Raw genomic sequence first — 14,444 nt, forward strand, 5'->3', positions numbered from 1 at the left:
TGATTTTAAAGGCTTAAAGATAAAAAACAAACAAGCTTTGAATATATTACTGTCACAAAACACAAAAGAATAAAGAATTCTTCTGCATTATTTTTCAAAAAAAAGTAACTGATCTCAATCTAAACCTCACCTGTTCCAAGTTTTAGAAGGCACTGTTCTTAAGATTCTTTTTTTTCCTGCCACTCTAGACAAGAGAGTTGAAAAAAAGGGACTCATGCCAAAAGCCAAAACGCTTTGATTGCCCTCTAGTGCCCATCTTAAAGAATAAAGACCTTCCCACATTAGTCTGGAAATAGTAATGAACACATGCAAGTTTTGGAATAGAGCTTCTAGCATCCTCTGCTGACAGAATCTTGCAGGTGAAATTAAACTGCTTTCTGTTTTAAAGAACACTAATTTTCCTCTGAAGTTAAAATTATTAAGTTTTCTCATATTGTTTTTTAAAAACTTTCTTTCCAGTCAGCTGCAATTACATTAAAACTGGTTATTAATCAAACACTGGTAATGATGATGAAAATAATGATAAAATCCAGCAATTTTGACTACTTAGTATGTGTCAATCTGTATGTTAAATGTTTACATCAATCATCTCATTTCTCATAGTAATCAATTCCTGAGAACTAAAAGAGAGTTTTTTTCCCACTCTCAATTCTTCAACCTTTCCTTATGCATGAGGGAAAGAGACTGACTGATACAGGTGGTTGGCAATGACTAAGGCCAAAGGATGAGAAGCCTCAGACCAGAAGTCAGGGAAGCATAGTGGTGGCCCCAACTTGGACTCTTCACCACAGAACGTGCCAACCAGGGAGTCAGAGAAAGTTCATGGAAAACAGGTGCTCACAACTAAAAAGTCACTGTTACATCTAGCCTTTAGTTACAGTCATAAAAAAGTAACTTTCAGTTTTCTGTAGTAATGGGAAACAGGATAGCAGGGATACTGAAAATCCTCAATAATCCCAAAGTTTCCATTTGATTATGTTACAACCTTCTTTACCTTTAAAATAAAAATCAGAATTGTGCACATGTAATAGATATGGTTTAAAAATCATTTTTCACCTCTTTCCTGACTCCCTTGAATTTTTATTCACTATTCAGTTCAAAGGAAGATATCATGCCTTCAAATACTCACTATGTACTTCTAATTATTTAAAAGTTGGTGTAGTCTGACAAAGTTCTATAATGGTGTGATATCATTTTCATTTGCATTCTATTTGAAAGGACAATTTTATTACCATTGTAGATAAGTAAAATGGATCAAAGGAAAAATAAGTGAAAAGGAAGCTTGTCATCAAAAGAAATTATGATGTACAACATTAACACTTCCAATCCAGTGATTTCAACAGTAACACTAAAGTACTTACTAACCAGCAACTGAAGGAAGATGCATATTAAAAAAATTAATCACAATCAGTATGCTTAATGTAAAACCATCAACATGTTCTCTGGTAATTTTCCTTTCAATTCTAGTGCTATCAATAACTCAATTTTTAGAAGTCTGTGCCTAGAAGAGAGCACAAAGAACTATTACGGTGACAGGAATGTCCCATATATTATTTAGGATAGCGACAGCAACTGATATATACAGAATTCTCAAATCTGTTCAAACTGAAACCGTAAGATCTGTGCAAATTACTATATATAATTACACCTCAATCAAAACAATCACATTTTAAGTTTTGTGGGACTGCTTTAAGAAGAGAAAATTATAACTTTTTTTTTGCCTCATTTAAAAGGTAGGTTCATAATTGTATAGACTATTAGTCTATACAATTAAATTAACTAATTAATCTCATTCAACTGTGGGGCAGTTCTTACAATTAATAAACTATCAGGTAACTAAATTTTAAGTTTAGGACAAGGTATATATAATGGCTCTTACAAGAACAGGTGTCTATTTGCATTTTCGTGCTCACATTTCTTCTGTTCAGTCCTCTATCCCTGCTTCCATTTTCCACGTAAAAACTAGAGATTGATATGTCAAAAATAGAAAATACTCTCAAATGTCATAAAATGACATTTTCAATTATAAAAACCAAATACATTCAATTCCAATTGACAAACATTTACTCTCTGTAGTATATTAAAGGCACTATACTAGAGGTTTCAAAGGTTTTTAAAAACTACTGTACTATTTATATACAAATCCCTGCACCTGAGGTCATCACATTGGATTGCAAAGGCAAGGCACAGTAGTTAACATAAGAATCAAGTACTGATTTTACAAGAAAAAACAGTTTGCTACAGAAGGCTGAAAACAGGACTGGGAAGTAGTAGCACATGAGCTGGCATCTAGAGAGGCTGCTTGAAGGAAATCACATTTGAAATGGTCTCCAAAGGCTAGAGAGAATATTAACAAGCAGAAATGGGAGGAATGGGAAAGAAGCATTAAAGTTTTGATCAGTGTCCCCTCAGAACTAGCTGACTTTTTTGTAAGAGAGAATTAATGGGCAAATAGGAATTGCTGAGGTCTAACACATTTACGGAGAAGGCAATGGCACCCCACTCCAGTACTCTTGCCTGGAAAATCCCATGGATGGAGGAGCCTGGTAGGCTGCAGTCCATGGGGTCGCGAAGAGTCGGAAACAACTGAGTGACTTCACTTTCACTTTTCACTTTCATGCATTGGAGAAGGAAATGGCAACCCACTCCAGTGTTCTTGCCTGGAGAAGCCCTGGGATGGGTGAGCCTGGTGGGCTGCCGTCTATGGGGTCGCACAGAGTCGGACACGACTAAAGCGATTTAGCAGCAGCAGCAGCAGCAGCAGCAACACATTTACAAATCAGACCTTCTCTACATCAGCCTGTTCTAATGAGACATTAGACAAGTCCTTCCTTTAAAAAAAAAAAAACCTTGAATTACTGAATTACTTATAGAACCAGTGCTAAATGAGGAATGAAATATATGTCACTTGTGAAAATAAAAGAGATCAGAGAGGAAGCAAAACTCCTTTTTTAAAAAAATTATAAGCATCAATTCAATTAAGGGAAAATTGCTTACTTTGCTTACAGTTATAACTTGTTTCACTAAAGAAGAGCATTCTGGGCTTCACTGGCAGCTCAGTGGTAAAGAATCCTCCTGCCAATGCAGGAGAAAAAGGTTCGATTCCGGGGCCAGGGAAATCCCACACAGTGCAGTACAACTAAGCCCGTGTGCCACAACTGTTGAGCCTGTGCTCTACAGCCCGTGAGCCGCAACTACTGAGCCCAGGTGCCTAGACCCTGTATTCGGCAATAAGGGAAAACCACTGCAAGCCTGTGTACTGCAACTGGAGAACAGCCCCTGCTCACTGCAACTGGAGAAGGCCTACGTACAACAACGAAGACCCAGTGCAGCCATAAATAACATAAAAAATAATTTTTTTTAAGGCACATTCTTCTAAAGTTAAAGTGTAACAGAGCAGGATGAGCACAGCCCTTAGCAGGCAGCCATTGCTGGGCCTCAGTATTCTGCATCCTGCTACTAGGCAACACGTATTGCTCAGCGATTAGTCGGTGTCTCAGTAGGCCCCACCTATAAGCAGCCAACTGCCAATGAGCGACACTTAGTTGTCCTGCTCAGCTATTAGGCAGCACCGCAGTGGGCCCTGACCACTGGTAATTGTCAATGAGTGATCACTGCAGAAGTGATACCGTCAACAGATAGCGGTGTGATGGTCATCAGGTGGAGAGTGAGGTAAGAGGCAGATTCAGGCCTCCTCCTGGAGGCCCTCCAGCTCACCCAGCCTTGGGCCAGCAGATGAGCTGGACGGCCCAGGGAACAGACTGGAGACTACGTCCTGAGGACTCCAGAGCTCTCACTAAGGCTCTCCACTAGCCATGGCCCAGGCCTTGAGGCAGCAAGGTGAACCTCTCCCTGTCTCTGCAACCTAACAGCAGTGGCCATCTGCTTGGTCACAGTCTGTAAGACCTGGTCTCCCCATTTGGGTGGCCTGAGGAGACTGAGAGCCAGGTGGGTTGGGTGCCGAGCTCCCTCAGGGATGACAGCTGGGCAGGTTATAGGAACCTGGCCCTGAAGGAGCTGCCAACTTAGATCTGCCTCCTCTTACCCAGAAGTGGGACTTCGGATAGTGAAAGCTGTGCCTTGGGACTTTGCCCTTTCTTGTCAGGACGGAGAATAAAATTCATCTGATACAGATTTACAGGAACATCATGACCTGACCATGACTGGACCTCAAGAACAAAGGATCTGACACCGAGAAGTCTGCAACAACTAACCACACCCATCCATCACCTTTTGCTTTTAAAGGGACTTGCCGGAAGCTTTCAGTTACTTCGGGGTTCTTAGGGCATGAGCCACCAATCTCCTTGTACAAATCTGTAATAAAATTTTCTCTGTTCCAAACTCTATTGTTTAGTATTGATGGGCCTCACTGTGTGTCAGGCACACGGGCTTGAAATTCAGTAACAAAAGCACTTAAAATATACTTTTTTTGTTAAGATCTCTTCTTCAGAATGCTTTTGTAAAGTTAAAAAGAAATCTAGGGCTTCCCTGGTGGTCTAGTGGTTAAGAATCTGCCTGTCAATGCAGGGGACACAAGTTCGATCCCTGGTCCAGGAAGATCCCACATGCCACATAGCATCTAGGTCCACGCACCACAACTACTGAGCTCTAAGGTCCAAGCGCCTGTGCTCCGCAACAAGAGAAGCCACTGCAATAACAAGCCCGAGCACTGCAACTACGGAATAGCCTCCACTTGCCATAACTAGAGAAAACCCTGAGCAGCATCAAAGATCCAGCACAGCCATAAGTATGTTATAAAAATTAAATAAATAGGGCAAACTAACCTTTGTGGGAAAAAAAAATTAGTAATTACTGTTTGTTCAGTGGTTCTTATTCAATTCTTCTTTGTACCGAAAAACGTTACAGTGTTATTTATATTCTCTCATCTGAACTTATGTTTTGTTGCTGCTATTCCTGTTGTAAAACGGGTTTTTCAATTTTAACCCTTTAAACTTAGACACTATCAATTCTGCTTTGATTAGTCCCTTTTTGTTTTAGGTAGCTTCATATCAAATACAATAATATTCTCACTTTTTTCTAATATATAGTCTTGATTATTTCAGTTTGTTTAGCAAAAATGTCTGGAATAATATAATAATGTGACAGTTACCACCTTTTATTCTTAATTTTAAAGGGAATACCTCTAGTGCTCCTTAATTATGTATAACACTGACTGGTGGTGTGAAGCATGAATGAATCATTTAATACAATATTAAAGTTTCCTTTTAGTTTCATTTTAAAATATTTTCTTAGGAATCATGTTAACTATTTTAAATTCCATTTTTGTTATATATTAAAAGAGAGGATCGTAATGATAAATACCAGGCACCATTCTAAGGGCTTTATATATATATATTTGTTCATTTACTCAACCATCCAGACCACCGAATTAGGTGTTTTATTAGCTCTGTTTTACAAAGGAGGAAAGAAAGACAGAGAGGTTAGAGAAGTCAGTTCAGTTCAGTTCAGTCGCTCAGTCATGTCTAATCTTTGCGACCCCATGAATCGCAGCACACCAGGCCTCCCTGTCCATCACCAACTCCTGGAGTTCACCCAGACTCACGTCCATCGAGTCAGTGATGCCATCCAGCCATCTCATCCTCTGTCATCCCCTTCTCCTCCTGCTCCCAATCCCTCCCAGCATCAGAGTCTTTTCCAATGAGTCAACTCTTCGCATGAGGTGGACAAAGTACTGGAGTTTCAGCTTTAGCATTATTCCTTCCAAAGAAATCCCAGGGCTGATCTCCTTCAGAATGGACTGGTTGGATCTCCTTGCAGTCCAAGGGACTCTCAAGAGTCTTCTCCAACACCACAGTTCAAAGCCATCAATTCGTCAGCAATCAGCCTTCTTCACAGTCCAACTCTCACATCCATACATGACCACTGGAAAAACCATAGCCTTAACTAGACGAACCTTTGTTGGCAAAGTAATGTCTCTGCTTTTTAATATGCTATCTAGGTTGGTTGTAACTTTCCTTCCAAGAAGTAAGCATCTTTTAATTTCATGGCTGTAGTCACCATCTGTAGTGATTTTGGAGCCCAGAAAAATAAAGTCTGGCATTGTTTCCACGGTTTCCCCATCTATTTCCCATGAAGTGATGGGACCAGATGCCATGATCTTCATTTTCTGAATGTTGAGCTTTAAGCCAACTTTTTCACTCTCCACTTTCACCTTCATCAAGAGGCTTTTTAGTTCTTCTTCACTTTCTGCCATAAGGGTGGTGTCATCTGCATATCTGAGGTTATTGATATTTCTCCCAGCAATCTTGATTCCAGCTTGTGTTTTTTCCAGTCCAGCGTTTCTCATGATGTACTCTGCATATAAGTTAAATAAGCAGGGTGACAATATATAGCCTTGATGTACTTCTTTTCCTATTTGGAACCAGTCTGTTGTTCCATGTCCAGTTCTAACTGTTGCTTCCTGACCTGCATACAAATTTCTCAAGAGGCAGGTCAGGTGGTCTGGTATTCCCATCTCTTTCAGAATTTCCCACAGTTGATTGTGATCTACACAGTCAAAGGCTTTGGCATAGTCAATAAAGCAGAAATAGATGTTTTTCTGGAACTCTCTTGCTTTTTCCATGATCCAGTGGATATCGGCAATTTGATCTCTGGTTCCTCTGCCTTTTCTAAAACCAGCTTGAACATCAGAAAGTTCACGGTTCATGTATTACTGAAGCCTGGCTTGGAGAATTTTGAGCATTACTTTACTAGCGTGTGAGATGAGTGCAATTGTGCTGTAGTTTGAGCATTCTTTGGCATTGCCTTTCTTTGGGATTGGAATGAAAACGGACCTTTTCCAGTCCTGTGGCCAGTGCTTAGTTTTCCAAATTTGCTGGCATATTGAGTGCGACACTTTCACAGCATCATCTTTCAGGATTTGAAATAGCTCAACTGGAATTCCATCACCTCCACTAACTTTGTTCATAGTGATGCTTTCTAAGGCCCACTTGACTTGACATTCCAGGGTGTCTGGCTCTAGGTCAGTGATCACATCATCATCATTATCTGGGTCGTGAAGATCTTTTTTGTACAATTATAAGTAATTCCCAAAGTCACACAGCTTGAAAGTTAAAGACCTCCATCTGGCTTTAAAGTCCATTTCTCTAATCACTACTCTATATTGCCTCCCTGTATCTGTATTTTATTGACGAGACTACAATCATAGAAGTCCAGTCAACAGTGGACATTGAGAGATGACTTAACATAGCTAATCACATTGAAGTGATATAAGATTAGACTAAGGTGGTAGTAATGGAGACAGAAATGGTATATAGTTTGGAGACAAAGCTAGTAAGACTAGTTAAAGAATTAAGAGATTGGATGTAGAGTAATAAGGAAGGAAAGGAATAAACAATGGTGATTAGGTTGTGGCTTATCCTTAGTAAGTACTGAGAACCTTGTTTCCTGTTTTTTTATATTAATCTTATTTGTGTACCTTGGTTTCCCTTTTATCATTCATTCTTCCTAATGTATGCTTTCTTATAGCATGTCATCTCTAAATCTTTTTTGGAACAAGGTAAAACATACAAAAACAAGTTTATTCACAAATACTTAAAAGACATTTTATATCCAGTACTGTTCCCTTTGGGTTTGTTCTATACCCGTCCTAGATTTTTCTTTTTATGGGGGTGGTGGGATGGGGGCTGCGGGGGGAGCTGCACTGGGTCTTAGTTGCAACATATGAACTCTTAGTTGTGGCCTGTGGGATCCAGTTCCCATACCAGGGATCAAACCCGGGCCACCTGCTTTGGGAGGTTGGAGTCTTGGCCACTTGACCATCAGGGAAGTCCCTGACCTAAATTTTTAAATTAAGATCACAATTGCCTTATTTTTGTAATCCCATCATTTGTTTCTAATGACAGGCACAGTTTATGATCAATGTGGAAACTGGAAAAGAACAGAAAAATAGACGGCAGAAATAAACATTATTCTCACTCCTATAATATAGAAGGAAGCAATGGGAGGACTTTTTACCATACACGTGTAATATTTAAAATTTTAAAATCATAATGTCCATATAGTTTTATGTCCTCTCCGTAGCGCTACTGAAAACGCTTAACATGCCTAAAGACTACATAATACTTTCATATGACTACATAACAGTTTGCTGGTCCTTCCCCCATTATCAGGTATTTATTTACATTATTTTTAATTATTCCAATATTTCAGTTATTTTCAGGTTTTTTAGATATGGAAACTTTCTGCCAAGAGAAAGCTCTGAGCAAGCCTAATATAAAAAAGAGCTAGCCTTGTTGAATATAGGGGAAGGGTCCAACCCCACCAAAACCACCCTTCAATAGTGTTCAGCGGAACACATTCTGAAAACCACTACAACATGCAGTGCTGTGATAAACATCTTTGTGCATAAAGCTTTTTCCAAATTTCCTGAGGCTAGAATCCCAGAAGTCATGGTACTAAGTTAAAAAAAATAAATAAACATCTTTAAGCTACCAAGTGAACATTTCATGCAAAGATGGGCACAATAAAGGACAGAAATGGTATGGACCTAACAGAAGCAGAAGATATTAAGAAGAGATGGCAAGAATACACAGAAGAACTGTACAAAAAAGATCTTCACGACCCAGATAATCACGATGGTGTGATCACTGACCTAGAGCCAGACATCCTGGAATGTCAAGTCAAGTGGGCCTTAGAAAGCATCACTATGAACAAAGTTAGTGGAGGTGATGGAATTCCAGTTGAGCTATTTCAAATCCTGAAAGATGATGCTGTGAAAGTGTCACACTCAATATGCCAGCAAATTTGGAAAACTAAGCACTGGCCACAGGACTGGAAAAGGTCCGTTTTCATTCCAATCCCAAAGAAAGGCAATGCCAAAGAATGCTCAAACTACAGCACAATTGCACTCATCTCACACGCTAGTAAAGTAATGCTCAAAATTCTCCAAGCCAGGCTTCAGCAATACATGAACCGTGAACTTTCTGATGTTCAAGCTGGTTTTAGAAAAGGCAGAGGAACCAGAGATCAAATTGCCGATATCCACTGGATCATGGAAAAAGCAAGAGAGTTCCAGAAAAACATCTATTTCTGCTTTATTGACTATGCCAAAGCCTTTGACTGTGTGGATCACAATCAACTGTGGGAAATTCTGAAAGAGATGGGAATACCAGACCACCTGATCTGCCTCTTGAGAAATTTGTATGCAGGTCAGGAAGCAACAGTTAGAACTGGACATGGAACAATAGACTGGTTCCAAATAGGAAAAGGAGTACGTCAAGGCTGTATATTGTCACCCTGCTTATTTAACTTATATGCAGAGTACATCATGAGAAACGCTGGACTGGAAAAAACACAAGCTGGAATCAAGATTGCTGGGAGAAATATCAATAACCTCAGATATGCAGATGACACCACCCTTATGGCAGAAAGTGAAGAGGAACTAAAAAGCCTCTTGATAAAAGTCAAAGTGGAGAGTGAAAAAGTTGGCTTAAAGCTCAACATTCAGAAAATGAAGATCATGGCATCTGGTCCCATCACTTCATGGGAAATAGATGGGGAAACAGTGGAAACAGTGGCAGACTTTATTTTTCTGGGCTCCAAAATCACTGCAGATGGTGACTGCAGCCATGAAATTAAAATACGCTTACTCCTTGGAAAGAAAGTTATGACCAACCTAGATAGCATATTGAAAAGCAGAGACATTACTTTGCCAACAAAGGTCCATCTAGTCAAGGCTATGGTTTTCCCTGTGGTCATGTATGGATGTGAGAGTTGGACTGTGAAGAAGGCTGAGCGCCGAAGAATTGATGCTTTTGAACTGTGGTGTTGGAGAAGACTCTTGAGAGTCCCTTGGACTGCAAGGAGATCCAACCAGTCCATTCTAAAGGAGATCAGCCCTGGGATTTCTTTGGAAGGAATGATGCTGAAGCTGAAACTCCAGTACTTTGGCCACCTCATTCGAAGAGCTGAGTCACTGGAAAAGACTCTGATGCTGGGAGGGATCGGGGGCAGGAGGAGAAGGGGACGACAGAGGATGAGATGGCTGGATGGCATCACTGACTCGATGGACATGAGTCTGGGTGAACTCCAGGAGTTGGTGATGGACAGGGAGGCCTGGTGTGCTGCGATTCACGGGGTCGCAAAGAGTCGGACACGACTGAGCGACTGAACTGAACTGAACTGAAGCCTCCCGATATTTAGTAATAATAGTCTCAGTAACTATCAGTGCTACTGCCTCAATTTCTAGAGTATCTACCTGGTCACAGCGCTTCACAAAATTTGACAGTTATAATAAGTGTAATTCAAGATAGGCACAAAAGAATGTAAAAATGAGTAAGATTCAAAAGGACAGGAGTTTACCATCTCTCCCAAGTCATCTTCGGAAGCAATTAAACACAAACACTTAGAGACACCGACCTTCACATGTCATTAAAGAAACGTTTTTCACAAAATAAAAATCAAAATAAATGTTACCTCTAAGCTATTTGGGAGAAAGAATGTTCTTAAGTAAGTGTTATATGGACACTTCAAAGGGGCTTCATTAGCACAGAGAAGCAGGGCAGCAATTCCATATCCTTCTTTTAAGAAAATATCATTTTGTAAGCAATAACCCATATCCATAAGTATCCATGAGGCATGATACTGATCAGAACCTATGAAGGTAACCTAATTTAGTTAACCTATGACCCCAACTGTGACTATGTAAGTGAGAAGTCACAAATGGTTTGGGAAGAGGTACATCAGAATAACCTATGAAGACGTTTTTTTGGTAAATTTTTTTTTTGGTAGAAGCCTTTTTTTTGTAAAAAGACTTTTTTAAAAAATTTATTTTAATTGGAGGTTAATCACTTTACAATATTGTAGGGATTTTTGCCATACATTCACATGAATCAGCCATGGATGTACATGTGTTCCCCACCCTGAATCCCCCTCCCACCTCCCTCCCCATCCCATCCCTCAGGGTCGTCCCAGTACACAGGCCCTGAGCGCCCTGTCTCATGCATCGAACCTGGACGGGCGATCTGTTTCATATACGGTAATACACATGTTTCAGTGCTATTCTCTCAAATCATCCCACCCTCACCTTCTCCCTCAGAGTCCAAAAGTCTGTTTTTATATCTGTGTCTCTTATGCTGTCTCGCATGTAGGGTCATCATTACTATCTTTCTAAATTCCATATATATGCATTAATATACTGTATTGGTGTTTTTCTTTCTGACTTATTTCACTCTGTATAATAGGCTCCAGTTTCATCTACCTCATTAGAACTGATTCAAATGCATTCTTTTTAATAGCTGAGTAATATTCTATTGTGTGTATGTACCACAGCTTTCTTATCCATTCATCTGCCGATGGACATCTAGGTTGCTTCCATGTCCTAACTATTGTAAACAATGCTGTGATGAACACTGGGGTACTATGAAGACTTTTGTTGTAACACAGATTGCAGGAGCTGGGGCCGGTTCACCCTAGTCCTACTGACCTGACCTCTGAATTATAGAACCTATAAATATACATTTTTTAAATTGTACCAAATATGATTCTTACATTCAGATTAAGAATCATTGAGCCATTAAAAATACTTATCCTTAATTTCAATAACACTTGCTGAAATATTTAACCATTCAAGTGTGTAAATGTGGTTACTTTCCTACAAATATAATAGAATGTCTCTCTAAAAAGCCACACTGCTTTGCAAGTTTCTGAACAACAAAAAAATCGAGTTGCATTCAGGAATTCCCAGGAGTCGCACCTGCTTGCTGTAGTAGTTTATTTTTCCTCATCTAGGGAACGAGTACTATTACTGGCAATATGACGTGTATTACCAGGAGTTTAATCCTGCAGCAGGGAAGGGACTGAAAATCAGAGGCAAAAGACAAGTGACAACAGCAAAACTTTAGTAGGAGAAAACAAAAGCCTGAGTGATCTTAGATGTTGAATTTAGGGCTTCCCTGGTGGCTCAGAGGTTAAAGAGTCTGCCTCCCATTCGGGAAACCTGGGTTCGATCCCTGGGTCGGGAAGATCCCCTGGAGAAGGAAATGGCCACCCACTCCAGTATTCTTGCCTGAAGAATCCCATGGACGGAGGAGCCTGGTGGGCTACAGTCCACAGGGTCTCAAAGAGTCGGACATGACTGAGAGACTTCACCTTACCTCTTCACCTCTGGAGATTAAATATGGACGTGTGTCATGAGTGATTAGAAAACTGGATCCAAAGTTCAAATGAAATGAAGTAATGCTTCCAGTTGCTCTGAATGAATAGGAGTCATGAGTATAAGAAGATGTAAGAAACTCCCCCCAGGCTGCATATGAAATGTTAAGGGAGATAAGGATGTATACTCTCAGGGAATGCTTATGACTGGAGAAACATAAGGAAATATTAAGTTGTAAAAGAGGCCCTAGCAGAAATGTAAGCACCATCAAAGCAGGGATTTGTCTGCATTATTTTCTGCTATATCCCTAACATCTAGAAAATATGTGACTCAGAAGATGTGTGCCCAACAAATATCTGTTGAAAAAATAGTCAGAGATAGGCAGCAACCAACAGAGAAATAGCAAGGGAAGAGTTTCAAGGAAGAAGTTAACATTGTCCAATAATGCAGAGGTAGATACAGAATGAGACCTGAGAAGGGTCTTTGGATATTTGGATTTTGTCATCTCTGTGAAACGGTAAGGGCAGAAACTGAGAACAAAGACAAGGAGAAACTGTGGAGTGACACAGTAAACGTGGCAAAGGAGCAAACTGGAAAAGAGGTTGGAGGGGAAACTGCATGCTTGCAGGTTAAGAGCCAAGAGCAAGTAGAGAGACAAAAGCGTGAAACGAAAGATACAAAAGGGTGATGGTGATAAAAAAAAAGGAGAGGAAGTCAAGGGCACCCATAGAATGGTTAACAGCCTCAGTAAGCAGACAGGACAATTCTGATATATTTCAAGTTGTAAAAAATATAGCTAGCATTCTGCTGTATAAAACATTCTCCTATAATTTTGTTTAGTATTACCTCAAACTGATTTCCTGAAGGAACTAAATTCAGTTTCTGAATCAACAAGCAAAGAATTACCAGACTCTAAGTCCAACCAACCACAAAAACAAAATTCTTTAAAAGGCCAGAAACATTTGAACTCAACATTAAAACGTCAGCCCAACACTGCTATGTAAACTACCTACAATGAATCATGCTAATTTGTCTGTCTGCTGCTGCTGCTGCTAAATCGCTTCAGTCGTGTCCAACTCTGTGCGACCCCATAGACGGCAGCCCACCAGGCTCTCCCGTCCCTGGGATTCTCCAGTCAAGAATACTGGAGTGGGTTGCCATTTCCTTCTCCAGTGCATGAAAGTGAAAAGTCAAAGTGAAGTCGCTCAGTCGTGTCCAACCCTCAGTGACCCCATGGACTGCAGCTTTCCAGGCTCCTCCATCCATGGGATTTTCCAGGCAAGAGTACTGGAGTGGGGTGCCATTGCCTTCTCCGAATTTGTCTGTCTAAATCCCACAATAACATTCATAGTCGAGATAGTATTCAGTAGATTTCCTTTGCCTGCTGCTGCTGAGTCACTTTAGTCGTGTCCGACTATGTGCAACCCCAGAGACGGCAGCCCACCAGGCTCCCCCGTCCCCGGGATTCTCCAGGCAAGAACACTGGAGTGGGTTGCCATTTCCTTCTCCAATGCATAAAAGTGAAAGTGAAGTCGCTCAGTCGTGTCCAACCCTCAGCGACCCCATGGACTGCAGCCTTCCAGGCTCCTCCGTCCATGGGATTTTCCAGGCAAGAGTACTGGAGTGGGGTGCCATTACTATTGCTTGATCTAGAAGGCTGCCAATAACCCACTTATCAAATATAATAGAGTATAAAACTTTGTTGTCACTCAGAACTTAAAAAAGAGACTGAGGTTGCCACTCATTATGTCTGAAAACCGAAGACCTCAATTCAAGACCAATATAATTTACCTGAATCTAGGAAGGCCACTGCAAAGCCACATTCACAATGTTTCCAAATATCCAAGCTATCTGCTTCACCTACCATCTCTGTCTTAGTCTTTAAAATGTTGGTTGTGATATATATTGCAAAGAAAAATAGGAGAAATGGAAACAAGAAACCTCCCACTTTTATTTTATCTCCAATCTAAAGCTTCAGACTTAATCCATTCACAATGCTAACAAGTACTCCATTATCAACTGCTGGTGGTTTAGTCACTAAGTCAAGTCTGACTTTTGCAACCCCATGGATTGTAGCCCACCAGGCTCCTCTGTCCATGGAATTTTCCAGGCAAGAATACTGCAGTGGGTTGCCATTTCGTTCTCTAGAGGATCTTTCTGACCCAAGGATCGAACCTGGGTATCCTGCATTGCAGGCAGATTCTTTACTGGCTTTACTGACTTAGCTATGAAGTCGCTCAGTCGTGTCCAACTCTGCGACCCCATGGACTGTAGCCTATCAAGCTCCTCCATCCATGGGATTTTCCAGGCAAGAGTGCTAGAGTGGACT

The 14,444-nt window shown here is 40.5% G+C and overlaps 1 protein-coding gene across 1 annotated transcript in view; it reads right to left on the reverse strand.

The window, feature by feature from the left end:
* Positions 1–14,444, reverse strand: part of WDR70 (WD repeat domain 70) — a 287,174-nt gene that overhangs the window by 252,057 nt on the left and 20,673 nt on the right. The gene's annotated exons all lie outside the window — the stretch shown is intronic.

The sequence above is a fragment of the Bos indicus genome, chromosome 20, assembly GCF_029378745.1.
Source record: "Bos indicus isolate NIAB-ARS_2022 breed Sahiwal x Tharparkar chromosome 20, NIAB-ARS_B.indTharparkar_mat_pri_1.0, whole genome shotgun sequence".
In the NCBI taxonomy this organism is placed as follows: Eukaryota; Metazoa; Chordata; class Mammalia; order Artiodactyla; family Bovidae; genus Bos; species Bos indicus.